Source organism: Poecilia formosa, unplaced genomic scaffold (assembly GCF_000485575.1).
Source record: "Poecilia formosa unplaced genomic scaffold, Poecilia_formosa-5.1.2 Scaffold4, whole genome shotgun sequence".
In the NCBI taxonomy this organism is placed as follows: domain Eukaryota; kingdom Metazoa; phylum Chordata; class Actinopteri; order Cyprinodontiformes; family Poeciliidae; genus Poecilia; species Poecilia formosa.
This window is the reverse complement of record NW_006799943.1, coordinates 3,366,836-3,383,163: the sequence shown is the minus strand read 5'-3', so window position 1 is coordinate 3,383,163 and position 16,328 is coordinate 3,366,836. Positions and strand designations below refer to the sequence as shown.

Genomic DNA, 16,328 nt, shown 5'->3' with positions numbered 1-16,328 from the left:
AAGCAAAAGTTTGGATGAAACACCAGAGGCAGTTTGTTGTTCAACAGTAACTGAATACATAGTTTGAAAATGGTCCTGTTGAGTATTCATTACCCAATCGATGTATCCATAATCACAATACAGTATCAAGTTTATTTTCAGCAATAAGTCATTTCAAGGTGCTGTACATAATACAACACAAAAAAACAAAATTATAAAGGAAATACCATATTTTCAAGAACTGAAGAAACATTACATTTTGATGAATGCCATCATCAAAATCACACACATCAAATACGTTGGTCAGTGCTTCAAAAGCAGCTCTAAACAGGCGGGGTTTTAGTCTTGTTTTAAAGGGACTCAGTGTTTCAGCTGTTTTGCAGTTTTCTGGAAGTTTTTTCCAGATTTGTGGTGCATAGAAGCTGAATGCTGCTTCTCCATGTTTGGCTCTGGTTCTGCGGATGCAGAGCAGAACCAGAAGACCTGATGCTTTGTCCTTTTTGAATTCTGCACCTAAAAACTAAAGACAATTTAACAAACATAAACTAGCAAACACACTCTAAAAACTTATTGAATTAGACAAAAAGTCACAATGGAATAAAACTACTAGAATGAACTTTACAACCTTGGGAAGGACACACAAAGGGTGGGAGTGTTTTGAAGTGCAGCAGACAGACGAGCTCACAATGCAGAGATGCAAAGATCCACAAATCCTGATGCTTCCACCAGCTGGAACACCAAGTCCCGGCACATCTTGCATTCTGGGAAATAGATTCTCTCTCGCGCTCGTCGTGAGTACAAAAACATCAAAGCCGTTTGCTCCTAGATTAGGAACACACTGACTCTGGGAGCTCTTTAAGTGGGGGTGTATATATATTTTTATACCTTCCCAAATGTTTCCTCCATCTGCCTCAGACATTCTGTCAACCAGAGCATCTGTAGGGTTTTACACAGAAACTCATTCAATTCAAATGTTCAGTTAATTTATCTTTTAGGTAGTAGTAAAAGTACAAAAGAGTTTGGCATTTCTTTAAAATGCACTAGATTTATTTCTTTATCTGCACTTTTGGTCAAATGGTGCTGTTGTTGCCAAGGAAACCATTTAAAGCCAAGTGCATACTGAATGTGATTTTACTGCAGTTTGGGTTTCAGTTTGGGAATAGCATAAGTAGCTTCAGATTTTATGGATAATATATGAACGTTGTAGTTGTCACAATACTTTGAGCTGATGAGACAAAAAGATCCAGACAACCTTCCCTGGTGACAGGCTGACTGTCTTTTAAAGGACCTCCATCCATTCATGATTCAGTATCTGTTGTATTTTCTGTGGAACGTAACTTCAGATACTTTTGTGGAGTTTTGTGTCGAGCAAATCTAAAATATTTGAAAAAATAATTCAACATAATACTACTTGACTTTTTTTTTTGGTTGGCATTTGCAAAGCAGACAATCCACTACCAGCATTCATTTGAGGAAGTGCAGATATTAAGCTTCTGCGGTAGTGAAGAATACGTATTTCACTGTGCGTATTAATGCAAGTTAAAGAATATTTGGTTTTTAAATTGTTAAAATATGTAGCTATAAACATTGGTAACACTTTATTTGAAGGGGGTTGAATAAGACTGTCATGACACTTTCATAAACATGTCATAACACCTGTCATGAACATGAATAAGTCTTCATGAATATTTATGTCTGTTGTCATAAAGCGTCATTTGGTAAATTATGACACTTATTCAAAATGTCTTTCTTATGACAACTTGACATTAACCAAGAAATCATTACTGATATAAATTTGTTATAAAAGTATTACTGATTGCACTTTAAAAATTAGGTAACTTTATGTTATAAAAGGTAAAGTTTAAACAGTAATGATTTCCTGGTTAATGTCAAGTTGTCATAACAAAGACATTTTGAATAATGTCAACTTTGTATTAAAAGTGTCATAATTTACCGAATGACGCTTTATGACAACAGTCATAAATATTCATGAAGGCTTATTCATGTTCATGACAGGTGTTATGTCATGTTTATGAAAGTGTTATGACAGTCTTATTCACCCCCCTTCAAATAAAGTGTTACCTAAACATTTTCAGAGCTGGTATGATTATGGATTTTAGCTATTCCTTGAACTTTGTGGGAATTGGAAATTTGGCTAATCAATGTAGGGAGCTACAATTTTGACATAACTGTTTTTTTAATTCAACTGAGCAGTATTTTTTTTATTGTGTGCCCCAACAATCACACATATACGGACATGTCCTTGCCAAACTCCAGTACTTTGGTGGTTTAGTTTATATTAGATATGAACAGGTTAGCTGGTTGTTGAGTGTTTATAAAACAATTTTTAGAGATATAAGTTGTCAGAAAGGAACCTGTTTTTTTTATTTATTGATTTTTTGGTCCACAGTGGCATGAATCGCCACGACACTGTTCGAATCAGATGCAGATTTAATTTATTTTTAGGGCATTCAGCACTTCATTTGTACATAATCAACAAAAGAAATTCCATGTAAAGACTTTTGGGTTTTTACAAAACCGAAAAGTCAAGTCACATTTTCATATATGAGGAAAATAACGGAAGAGTTTTTTTGCAATGTATGTTTTGCTGTTAAAGCACAAGAGCTGCTGACTGAGTAGATACATTTCATTTGGGATTTTTTCCTATGACAAATATACATAGTTAATAAAGTTCCCCCCCTCCCCCCCCGCCCTGAGTGTGAAAAGCCAAGAATGTGTGAAGGGTCTGCCCGGTCCAGTTTAAACAAGAACAATGAACATAGAAGCGCCGGGGATAATAGGGGAAATACTAAACTTAAGCAAACAAAGCTGAACAAACACCACTACCAGTAAATCTTACCTCAACTGGAGAAAAATGGAAAAACGTCTAAAAAAAAAAAAAAAACCTTAAATGTACAATTACTTGGTATACAGCAGTCTTTCTACCCCAACCGTCAGAGACCACACGGTCCACAATCCAAATTGAGCTACAATTAAGGCAGTATAATTCACAAGAGGAGTGGGCACCGCTTTACCGCAGCATATTGAATACAGGCCTCAGGGACTATAATATTAGAAATAAAGGAGAATGCGTTAAAGAGCAGAATTTGAGGGACAACACAAGATATCTGAATCGAAGCGTGCACATAAACATTTAGACCGCTCAACATCTAATTCTTTTAGCCAGATTGACTAAGCATGGGGCAGTCATGCCAACATTCCCGTATAGAGGAAATATGAAAGGAAACAGCTGAAGGAGCATGAGAGGTCTGAGCCCTGATACCTTTGACTATGCCTGGAAGGAGACAGATGTTAATTTGCCACACTTAGTCAATACTAGGTGTGGGAACTCAGGAAAAACAGCAGAATTGACTTAAAATGTTTGTTTTTCTAAAACACAGACATAAATGTAGGGAATTTCAAATTTATTTGACACTTAAATTCACCAATAACTTCCCAAGGTTGGTCAAAAATGTAAAACTAATCTGCAACAAACCGTCTGTCAAATGGTTTAGAAAGTGAAATCAGGAATTCTAAATATAATGTAAAATAAATAACAAAGACAAAACATAGAATAGGACTGACCAGATAGGCACATAGTCGCCAATATCCGCTCTTGATTATTTTTCCAGTATCGACACCGATACAGATATTGCATTGATGCATCTCTAATTATTCTTACCTCCACAATTTCTAACGTATCTGATAATGACCTCAAGCCATTTAGACCAAAGACAACATTCTAATAATGTAATAAACATTTGAAGCACATTTTACAATTGAACCTGTGGCATCTGAAAAAAGTACAAAAAAGCAACAAAAGAAAGAAAAAAAAGAAAAGTAACTTGACGTCATTTAAAGCTTGAATAGACCTCCTGCCATCATAAACATACATGATTTATGTATAAATATGTGTCAGTCAGAGCCTTTTGTTTCAAGTTAACTTCTGTAAACTGGAGCCCAGCTAGGTTTGACAAACACATTGGAAGCGAGTCACGTCACTGAGAGCCATGTGTGCGCCCCGAGGTGAACCGAAACGTTGGACCGGCTCTTTGCAAGGTACTTGAGGTGACGTGGAAGTTAGCAGAAAACCTTTAAAGGCTTCGCTTTCAATTATACCTTTCTGTTCTTCTTTTGTCTCAGGTGTTTTTATTGATATGCTGCATTTAAAAATCTTTAGAGTACATCCCGATCTGTTCATTTGGATTTCTCTCTGAGAATACAAAAGCAGCCCCGGGCCCGAACGAATTACAGACACTGCCATGGCAAACAAGTCAGAGAAACTGGAGTATTTAGTACTTGGACACATTTAATTTTCCTTCAAAGAGGAAATGGGTTTTGAAGTATGGTGAGTAATGGAGGTGCACCACTGTGGGGAGAAGGGGATCAGTATAACATGAGAATCTTTCCTCCAAATCCTTTGCCATTCGCTTGAATTAAAAGCCTGCTGGCAAAGTCATGAAAATGTCATCAAACACTGCTGCTTCAGAGATAATTGTTCCTTCCTTCGTCTCCCCAACATAAAATGCAAAATATGGTCAATGTTCAGTTAAGTAGGAAGCCTTTTCATAACAAAACCATGGATATTGCCATACCTTTGGCTGATGCGCAGGAGATATGACTCACGCATCATACCCAGGACAAGCAGGTTGTGACTTGCTATGGCATAGTGCAAGACATTCATTCAATTACTGATTGCCCGGTCTTTCAGTCCTGAAGTTTGGCTACTGAGACTAATTTAAAGCAAAGGTTACATGCCAAAATGGTGGACAGTGGTGCTGCCAGCCAACCAGGTGTAGCTGAGTTAATTTTATTTTATTTTTTTTTTTTTTTGGATGAACCTTCTCATAACACCCTTTTGTTGAATTTACATGATTGTTGTCGCCTTTGCACTTATTTCTGTTTTATACTGTTTTATTTTTGGATCCCAATGTGGCCCAAATCCTCCCCATTATCTGTGTTTTTGTTTTTTCTTGGTTTTTGAATTGTATTTTATTTTGGTGGAGAAGCTTTTATTTTCTTGTTTCCTGTCTCCGTGTCACATCCTGTGTGTTCCTGCTCCCCTCCTCAGTTGCGCTGTGGAGAGGTAAGCGCACAGAGTTGTCTTCTGCTTGTACATTAAAATATTCAAAATGTAAAAAGAAAAAGTATGCTGTTCAACTCATAAGTTGTAAATAGTTGTTTAACTTTTTGATGTTTAGCACAACACTGTTCTGGGTATTTAATTCCCACGTTGGTGACATTTATCCAGTTTACCGTGCCAACATGGTTATTTTATTTTTGTTCTTTTGGTCGGTAAAGGTGTGAGTGGGAAAGCCAGAGCCAGGAGCTGCTGCTGAACATGTTTTTTGTTTTAAACAGGAATGTGAGTTATTTCAAAATGTTATCTGGCTGTTAAATGTATGTATTTTGTATATTTTTAAATTACTATGTAAAATTGTAACCTTTGGGCAGATTATTTCTGTTTCGGTTTTATTTTAATTGTTTTGTATGAATGCAGATTTTATTTTATTATTATTTGTTTTAACTCATTCCTGTGAGTTCGCGCCAAGCTGCGCTGGGGAGAGGTGTGAGTGGGAAAGCCAGAGCCAGGAGCTGCTGCTGAACATGTTTTTTGTTTTAAACAGGAATAAATCAATGCAAATCCTGGTTCCTTGACGTGATTCATTCTACAACTGTTACACAGGCAGTCATGTTCAAATTGACTTCTGATTTCCCTGTCAGCAGGTGAGTCAAGCCTTGATTAACCAGTGAGTCTAAATCTCTATCGAGAGTCTACATCTGTAGAGACCAACAGGCGTGATATCTATTCCTTCTATTCTCTGCTTACTGAGCGACACAATCTACACTTTTTTTTTCAGGGTGTGGTGCTTTCTGCTCCCCAAACCAAATCCTGACATAAACCTGGAAGCCTTAAAGACACAAGGGCCAAATGTCTGGGAGCTATCTAGTCCCCACGGCACCCAGCCTGAGAAATTGGTGCCAAGGGACGGCTTCGCCTGGACCAATTGTCTCCCCAATCCTTGGATTCCCAGGCTCAGTTGAAGCATAGTAAGTCTGAATATTTAATAGCAGTATATCGTCAAAGTTCATGTGACTTGCTCAATTACACTTGCCACATGAAGAGAGGGTATGATTTATTAGTAATCCCTACTAAAAATTCCTAAAACATTGTGGAGCTGCAAAAATCAGTTTGGAAATGTGGGGGGAAAAGCAATTCCCTGTTTTCACTGCAGCATTAAAACGATCATCAAATACTGAAGACTTTGGTGCCAGGAAAGTAATCAGAATCAGACAAAGCAGTTCATTTTAGATTTACCTAAAGATGCCTTTTACAAGCAATATGCCTTAGCATTTATGGAAAAAAAACAAACATTATTTTGGTCAAAATGTGAAAAAACGTTGGGGATTTTATGAAACGGTTATTCCTGTCACAACTGTAAAATGTGTGTCGCCTTTGATTTGCTGTGTTTTTTAATAGCAGCTATGTAGTTAACTGGAGAGGTATTCAGTGTTCCACTGCATTTTGACCGGCTGCATCACTACTTATATGTATTTGAATCTTAGTTCAAATAATGTTTTGCGCTTAGCATGAAGCTAGCAAGCATTAGTAGGAATAAGAAGAGTGTTTTCAAATTCTGCTCTTTTGAGAGGCACAGCAGTTAACTTTAGAATACATAAGAGGTCTAGTTCTGTAATGAAAGTTGGGCATTTTGTCATGAAAAGTGTGACAGCTCGTCCTCTGAAGCCGTGTTGTCATGTTTGCTTGTTTCTAATGCCGAGTCCACGGCGGGGAGCGAGGCCAACCGCTCAGACATGATGTGGAATTAAGCAGCTTAACCACACCAGGCCAGCCAATCAGAGAGAGCCTAATGGGAATACATGGACCTGAGCATTTAGCTGTCAAAGGGCCTTCAGCAGGAGATGGAGAGGTGACCGCACTGTGGTGCTGCAGCCTGTGATTACGCTCCGCCGGCAGAGGAAAATCAAAGCCCTGATTACACTCTGCAGCTCACTGGGCCTTGCCTCACAGACTGCGCGGTCAGCGTTGACTGACACTCAAACGGCAACAGATAGAATTTGCACGTTGTGCTTTTTTATGTAAAGCTGATCCACAAAAATGATAGTCAAGGCTTACATTTCACTGTGGGAATCACTCGAAATGCTGACGTAAGACGGGACGACCTCCTACTTTGCTGTATACAAGCTTCTTCCAGCCTTCTCTCAACCATAGAGGACTTTTTAAGAGATATTAAAATTATCTTCACACTGGTCACTGCCTGTGCATTGGTGAAGACACTGATTACAGTGTTGCTTAGTGCTGGACTGGTCTCCTAACCACATGTTTTCAGTAGCTGCCAAAATTCAGACAGTAAGGGTGAGAGCTTTCTTTTCCAGAGAGGATGGTTGTCACATTAATATTTACAATTTCCAACTGTTCAATCCAACTGTTTGTGCAGAACAAGTCGTACCAGCTAAGACGTGGATGGGTACCAGAACATGAGGTACTATTAACAAACCAAAGTTGGACTGACAATAAGAACAATCAACCGTGCTGTCAACTGGAGAAAGTAGTCTTTGATCAACTTTAAACATCACCAGTAGCACATGAGTAATTTCTAGCAAGGTTTTAAATCAGGTCACTACCACGAAACAGCACTTTTAGAGCTTGCTAACATTTGGTTCACACGGCAAGATTTTTAAAATTGTTGGCCAATTTTCAAAACCTGGGAGACCACACAGACGCCAATTAAAAAAATCCACAGCACCACAGCTTTGGTCATACAACAGGTTTAGTAGTATGAAGCGATTTCACTCGCCAAAATTCAGATGTCAGATGGGAAATCTCACAAATCCTCTCGAGACCAAATGTGACTTCAGCTTAAACCAACACGGCCGACTCAGTTGACACAATTGTGAACTATATGTAGTTGGCTACATGTCACATCCAACAGGCTGCATTCTCTGTTGTCCTCGGGGAACACCACACTCTGAGATATCGGGCCAAGACGATCCAACATGTTGAATTTACCAGATTTATTTTGGAGCGGTCCGGACGACCGACCGACCGGACCACATTGCTTTTAACAAACCACACACTGCAGAAATATCTAAGAATGTCTTTAGAGTAATCCTGATTAGAGTCTCCCGTCAGAAGAGGAAAAAAATTGACACATCTTGTGAAGTAGACAAGATTTTTTTTTTTAACCTATTAATTCTGAGAACTTTGGATTAATCACGAATCAGTTAATCCAAAGTTGTTGTAATTCTCTTATTATTGATCATATTATCTTGGTCCAATAAGAGGAATGGTCTGCAGACCCCCTCACTCACCTGTGAGGTTCTTCGAGGCCCAGTTATGGGTCTTGTGCAATTTCTTTTTCTTCTGCCATATGGAAGTACATTTTCCTTTCCTTTCACACTGTGTCCTGGACTGTCAGGATGTTTAGTGTTTCACTGAGCTGGGCTTTTACATTCCTTCTTATTCTGCCATGTTGAAACATATGCTTAACATGGAGCTAAACATTCATGGAGTACTGTTGAATCCAGAAGTTTATATCCACCAAATAATACGACACTTAATCAGGGCCACCGTCTTGTTTTAGGTCATTAGAATTATTAAAATTTGCCAAATGCCACAATAATGAGAGAATCTGGAAAAAAAGTAATTTAATAATGTGTTCAAATTTAGAAGCTTACCTAGATTTCCTCTGTATTTGGTAGCATTGTACATCCGATTCTTGGGGATCAGCACCTCTCCAGCCGTGGACCTCACCATACGTTACGTCAGTTAAACCCCAAATTATTAATACGCCCATCAGATTGGAACATGCAAAAAGCTGATCAGCAAATATAATATTATTTTAATGACTTTTGATTTTGATTTACCATTGATTATTGAATTGGTTATATTCACAGCTAACCGGCTTTGGCCGGGACAACACAGTCCTCAACATTTATGATTAGTTGAAGTACAACTGGGCGTTCAAGAGAAAGATGCTAAAATAAAGCAAACTGCTACGTAAATGCACAGTATAAGAAAACTTTTTAAACAATGAACCATCCAAAAAAAAGAGAAAAAGTCTTACCTGACTTTAAAAAAAGCCCCTGCCTTCTGACAAATGCTGCCACTGTTTCTTAGACCTAATCTATCTTGACCCGCACACAGCTGGCTAGCAGCCCGTCACTACCAACCTTTAACCCCTCACCCAACATGGCTGCCATTTTTCAACAATTATCAGCAATTGGTCAGTTATTTTCTTAGGCCACTGAAATTACCAAGCTGTCAAAGTAAGCAGGCAATAAAATGTAAATGCTTCCATTTGCAGATCTGAGTGCAGAGAGGTGTGTGTCCTTCATCATGTGGGCTAACAGCCTCACACGTGTAACATGGATATTTTACACTTAAAAAAGGTCCTGAGTTATAGTAAATTTGAAGAATTTATACTCCAATAATGTACTGTATAAAAATACATTTCTGTTTAAAATGCAAACCTTCTGCATAAGTAAGAGGGTATGTTCTCTCTCTCTCTCTCAAAGTATATATTTCTGTTTAGTATGTTTTGAATTTAATACTTCTGCCCATTTAAACTCTTCCGTCATAAGTTCCGGATTCACAAAAAGCAGATCTCCTCAAAACCAGAATGCTTTAGTGGGGCTATTAACTTAGAATTCCTGCTAAGGAAAAAGTGAGATGGACAGAATGCTACGCTGTACAATAGACACTGCCCTAGTGGGAATGTGGTGACTAGCATTTGACAGCTGCGATTGCTAGATTGGTGAAACAACAGGACTTACAGGAAGTTGTTGACCGTCGTCCAGAGCCAGATGACTGACTGCCGTGTGCGAGGGACTGCCAGGGGTTAACGTTGAGCTTGGGAGTGTCTCAGGCCTAAAACAAGGCAATGCAAATTCTCACTACTTTTTTTCCTCACAAGTTTCCTACAAACCTTCCATTTTAAAGTCCCATACTGCTAAACACTACAACTTCTAGATTTTTTTTCTAGCAAGTGTTAGAACATTCTAGACACTTCCCCTAAATGGGGCAGTATTTTGTTACCTTCAGTTGTTATAAAAATTCTGTATATATTAATTTGAGTTTGTAGTTTAGCACCTTGAAATTGGGCCTCTGTCTCTTTAAGAAACTCCCAGTCTTTCTGAAACTCAATCTTCAGAAACTCATCACAACATGGCTCCACTATTAACTTTTTAACATTTTTACCAGAGTTGCAATGAGAAGCAATTCCTATAATGAGCTCAGCTGATGCACAGTTCCTTCAGGTGTTTGCTAATTGCTACTGGCTAGTCTGAAGGAGCTAAGTGGGAGAGGACTGCTTCAGAAGCTGTGGAAGCTTGAAACTGCAACCCAGAGGAAGCACTTAGTATTTGAAGGCGTCACTACGTCCACTCAAGTGTTTTGCACAGCTAAGTGGTTGCCATGGGAGATTAAAGGATTTCTCAAACATGAATGAAATAATTAAGGCAAAATTCCAGGTATGTTATTAATGAGGAAATAACACTGAAACATAAAGCAAAAAATAAAAAATTTTTGCTTTACGTGTTATGTTCACAATTATTGGGTTTTATTAATCGTGCTGTACACCAACCCTAACATGTTGTTTTTAATGCTATTCCTTAAACCAGTCACTGGGGAGATGATGGGAAGGTGCATATTCTGTGTCCTCCTGTTGCTGGATAAAGGTAGCAATTTGACAGAGGGGACAATTAAAACAACTTCACCAAATGTGTTTTCAGGCATTTGACTCATCAAACAATTTTGTCACAGTCTGAAGTGTTCACAATTTAAAAAACACTTGAACAAATGTCGCTTAATAAACACTTCAAATGTTGAAGTAAACATTCTTTTTTGATACAAACTATATAACCAGCCCTTGCAATGTTCCAACAAACATCATCTTTCTTTTTTTCCTTCTTTCATTTTAATCCGTTAAAAATCCCCCAAAACAACTCCATGATGAATCTGCTTCCAGACTTGCAGCCACCCTTACTAAGTTTGATTTCCTGCCACAGACCACAGTTGTGACAAGATTGTTTCGCGTAGAGGACGGTTCAACCGCAGAGCCAGAAAACATGAAAAATTGTTTAAAAACAATCTTTGTTTCACAATCACAGATGAAAGTGTACTCGCCTTGTCATGCTACACACAGTGCTCGAGTCAACGTTCACGCAACCAAAAATAAATTCTGCAGGCACATGAGTAAGTAATTTCTCGTAGGAAATTAGCTTCATTCGTCAACAAAAGCCATTACATTTTGTAAGAACTGTTCCGCAGAAATGACAGGAACAGCCTCAGTGGTAATGAAGACAGAAGTTTATTTGCTTGTTTGCTTGTGAGTCTGCATTAAAGCGAAATGCCCCATTAGTTTTAAACCTGTCTGTGTTTATGTTGGGCTCCAGCTCACTATGGCACCACTTGGCCAGCTATTCAGCGAACTGCATTTCATCATATGTGTATTTGCTGACGAGGCATGGCGACTGACGTGCGGGAAAAACAGGTCTCCGTACCGGTGTTGGCTTGTTTTCCTTGGTGTCTTCCTCAGGTGGCAGACGTGCAGAATGAAGCCTCACAAGCTGACCTGGCTTGTTTTTCCACGTAGCGGCCAGAGGTGCTGGAATCCAGTTGCAGTGAAGTCACCGTCCGCTAGCTTTTTTCAGTCTGTGCATGTAAGCACGCTCCCTGAGTGACTGACGGGTCCATGATGTAAGCAGCACCTCTTAACATTGGCTTAGAGAGAGAACTGGACATTATCTACCAACATTATGTCATTTTTGTACCAAGCTAATGTGTAATGGACACTGTCACCTTTTTATTTTTCTCTCTGACTACTCAGGTGTAATGAACGACATTGTCCCATTTTTCTGCCATTTTCCCAAAAATAGACCTGGTTAGCTCATTTGCAAAATCTTTCTTGCCTTCTTCCTTAAGTAAAAACAGAGAAAACTCACATGCATAGGCCTGCATTCACCTGAACTCCAATCCCACCATTGTGGTACAGTCTAGTGGGGGTTCCTACACCCTTCTACCATAACTATTGGTTTGTGTTTAGTGTTATCTCCTGATGGAAGGTAAGCCATCACTTTAGGTTCACTTTAGGTTCAGGTTTTTTGCACTCTACCAGGTTTTCTTTCAGGGGTTACTTTTAGCCATCTGTCCATGTTTCATAGACAAGATGCCTTGTGTTGGTGATGTGAAGTGACAGTTTGTTGCCATACAATGCCAAATCTAGAATATCCTTGGCTTTCTTTAAACTGCTTGAATTTATGTCTGGATTGGAACAATGGATTGAACAATGATTAAGGCTAATGCCTGGTTCACATGACAAGATTTTTGTGCCGATTTTTGTACTAATTTCCCTTTTCCAACAGTCTTCAGGATGTCTTGATTTACTGCATGCTTCTCAAGACAATCTTAAGATATTTGTGCCGTGTGTGGTATGTTCAGAGTGATCTGGTCTGCTTCGAAGGACAGTAGGACCACTCCGCTCTAAAAGTTTGAGATATTATACATGTTGGATTGTCTTTGCCCAATACTGCATCACTGATGCCAAAATGTGACTTGTAGCCAATCAGACAGGGAATTTCAGGAAACATGGGGGGAAATCCTAAATACAGATGACAAAATAATGGCATTTCAGAAAGTTTGGTGGACTTTGTAGACATCTTTGTATCTTCTTTTCTTTTTCTTTTTTTTTTAGCACCACCATTGCGTCTTCCTAGTGAGCCATGTTTATTTACTCTGAACCCAGATTTGGTCTTGAGAGGTTTTGCGAGATTTCCCACCTGACATCTGGATGTTGTGAGTGAAATCAGTTTGTGTGTGGGGTGGCTTCACACCCCACACTGTACGACCAAAACTGTTATACCTGGTCCAGTACTCAATTGTTTTGAGTTTTACATAAAGGTAAATTGATGTCTTTGTTTCAAAGACATCTCCTCAAAGAGGACAGAAGTTACATAGAGGGTACCCCATGGTCCTATACTGGGGCCCCTCTTCTTTAATATCTATATGCTCCCATTGGCTCAGGTTATTACAGGAAGTAAGACTAGTTATCAAAACTACACAGATGAATGTTGGTGAGTGAAATTGGTTCTTGTGTTACTTGACAACACACACTGTACGACCAAACCTGTTATACCTTTTATCGTCGTGCGTGTGGTCTCTCAGGTTTTGAAAATCGTCCGACAATTTCAAAATCTTGCTGTGTGAACCAGGCATAAAACATCTCCACAATGTTCTCCAGGACCTGTCTGCTGTTTTACTTGGTCTTTACGATGTCGTTTGTTCGCTAATGTTCTCTAACAAACCACATAGAACAGCTAGATTTATACTAAGGCACTAAATCACACACAGATGGAGTCTGTTTACTAATTAGGAGACTTCAGAAGGCAGGTGGTTGTGTTGGATTTTATTTAGGGTTATCCATGTCAGATTTTTCTTTGTATGTTATTTATACTTTTCCTTTCACTTCACTATACAAAGATTTTGCATTGGTCTGTTCCCATCAAATATATTAAAATTAGTGGTTGCAACATGATAAAACATGGGAAAGTTCAAGAAGAGTCGACAGTTATGGAAAGAAAATAAGTGACAAGACTCCCAGAACACCGCAGACGACAAAATGAGCTAAAAAGTTAAGAGGGAAAAGACGCCATTTCATTTCCGTACTTGTAAATAAATCAAAAATCTGACACAAAGTTTACAGATATTTTAGCTCAGTCTCCCCTTTTCCAAGCTAAAAACAGATAAAAAGCCATTAAAAATTGGAGCGGGGTTCCAAATGAAGACTGAAAGCAGAAGAAATCAGACAGGGGGAATAACTCAGGGGCTGCACAGCGCTCTCTCTCTCTCTCTCTCCAGACTTGGTGACTCAAACCGCATGAGATGGATCCTGTGGCTTTACGGAAGGGGACGTTTGACATGGGCGCTCTCTGCCCCAACGTGCACGACGCGCACGCACTCAGCCGCACAGATGCAGAGATTGTGAGCATGACTCGCCTCAATAGCAGCAGAGTCAAACAAATTGCTAAGGTCTGTGCAAACAAGAACAATGTGTAGAAGGATTTATACAACCACTCTTTCTTACACACACACACTAACACACGCATGCACACACACACGCACATTAATTCGCTCCCTATTCTTACTGAGTCACATTTATTTACAAAAAGCGCGAGCCAGCTAACATTGTGTACATTTGTATTAGCGCTAACCTTTTCTGTTCTTGATATTTTGCAAATTGTGTATAAATCTTGAGAACAGTCCTAGAGCAAAGTGTTTCATCAGGCAGTATTTAGATATGTCACATCAAAACCCGCAGAGAAAGGCCGGTCTACCCTGATTGCCAGAAAATAAACAGAAGCGAAGTCGGAGTCTAACTCATTCATCACTGCATCATGTTGACTGCCATTTGGTGTGTGGAGCTTCCAGGACGTATATGAGGCTTTTCTCTGCTGGGTACTTCAGCAGTGTGTGTAGCAATATGTTGGCCAGGTAACCGCAGTGGGATTTTTACTGAAATCCGACTGCGGACCAAAATTACGGCGTTTGTTAAATTTTCAGCTGCTTCTGTTCACTTCCACGCTGCACCGTGTCAAACAATCCAAGCCAACTGGAAAAACCTGTTTACTTTCCTCACCTGTGGTGGAGCTGCACCAAAAACCACGAGAGGAAACAACATAAAAACCTCAGAAGACACTGAGGTGTCTTCTTCTAGTTGTGAAGAAGGAACAACTTCCTTCTTCACAAAATGTTAAAAAAAATAAATAAAATTGAGTGTAGTAAGATTTCAGAGATTGTAGGATTTTTTTTCTTTGGCTAAAGACTGTGAGCCATTCCTCGCACTAGTGCTAAAATCACACCTGTGCTTTGGTTGTATTTACCCACAGTGCCCTGTCCACTTCCTGCTTTTGTATAAATTCACATTTCATATCCAAATTATTCAAGTTTCTTCCACATTAAAGAGCTTTTTAAATTGTACTTTCTTTCCTTCTGTTCTGTTTGTCTCTTTAGTCTTATTATTGAAATTTCTGATATATTTTGACTTGTTTTCAGATGTTATTGTTGATTTGTGCGTATGTATTTTCTGCTTTGCTGCAACATTGTCCCCTTTCAGAGTTTTTACTGTTATACTTTGTTTTAAGTTCGTATTATTTTTTTGAGCACTTTTTGAACAGTCTGAAAGATAAGTAATCTAAATGCCAACTTTCCTGGTCTGTACATATACTACCCTTACGAGGATACTATATCTGGGTGACGGACATCTCTTTACCTCGAGTGGGCAGGCTAATTAATTAGCATCATTAGACTCCTGACAGTGAAATGAGGCTAATTTGGGAAAATTAGATGAAACGCACTCCAGCCGGTGCAGGGAGGGGATGCTGATGGTAAAGGTATGAAGAAGAAGGATGTTGGGAGAAAAAGCAAACAGAAGTTTATGTTGACTCATTGCACAAATGCACACTCCAGTAGCATCAAGTGGATACAGTATAGCACTGAAAACACAACGATCGCTTAACCCTGCCTGTTTTAATCTTTCAAACTAGTGCTGGACGATTTGGCAGAAAAACATATCAAGATGTAAGATTTTCATATAAGTTATTATTGATAATTATTTATGAGATTTTTGTTTGACATATCTGAAATACTGCCAAACTGGTGGTTTGACCTTAACTGTTTTTCCACTCCACGCTGTTTTTTTTTTTTTTTAACAGTTATGAAGCATGGCGGAAAAACATAAAACTGCTGCTGCACATGGTATTTAACAGGTTGTTGCTAGGTAACCAAAGAGTGAGTGAGCTAGTTGAGGCCACCAACCTTAGTTAGCTAAAGCCTTCCTTCTGCCTACATCCCCCAGAATACTGTGCGGTTCTGGATCAAAGCTCAGTGAAATTATTGAAAAATCTATCAAACGTGTCATGTGCTGATATTTATCACATCTATCGCGATATACACTTTTGATTTATTGTTCAGCCCCAATTCAAACACCACATATTCCCAAATACAAACAGTGGAAACAGACTTGGGTAACTCTGCCCTTAGGGCTACCGCTAATCAGCACCAGGGAAGATGAATGACACTCAGAGATTGGCTACTTTGGAAATTCTAGTCAATTGGCATTACGCCTAAATAGTTCAACTTCCTGAATGTAATTTTCTTTAAAAAAATATGCAAATATCCTAAATGTATAATTAGAAGTTACAGTCCACAGAAAAATCTGCGAATACTGAACTCAGTCCTCAGATGGGGTCTAAAAAGAGATTCAACTTATCCTTGTAAATGAACCCAAAAGGTTCTAGTAACATCATATGATACTTAGCGATATTCATAG

General features: G+C 38.9%; 2 long non-coding RNA genes across 2 annotated transcripts in view; one reads left to right on the top strand and one right to left on the bottom strand.

Annotated features, from left to right (window-relative positions):
- LOC107837158 (uncharacterized) overlaps positions 1-16,328 on the bottom strand; it is a 294,598-nt gene that overhangs the window by 106,729 nt on the left and 171,541 nt on the right. The window lies entirely within an intron of this gene.
- Positions 5,435-14,751, top strand: LOC107837159 (uncharacterized). Its single transcript, XR_001663159.1, has 3 exons — positions 5,435-5,706; positions 5,841-6,030; positions 13,859-14,751. It is a non-coding gene; the product is annotated as an uncharacterized LOC107837159 (long non-coding RNA).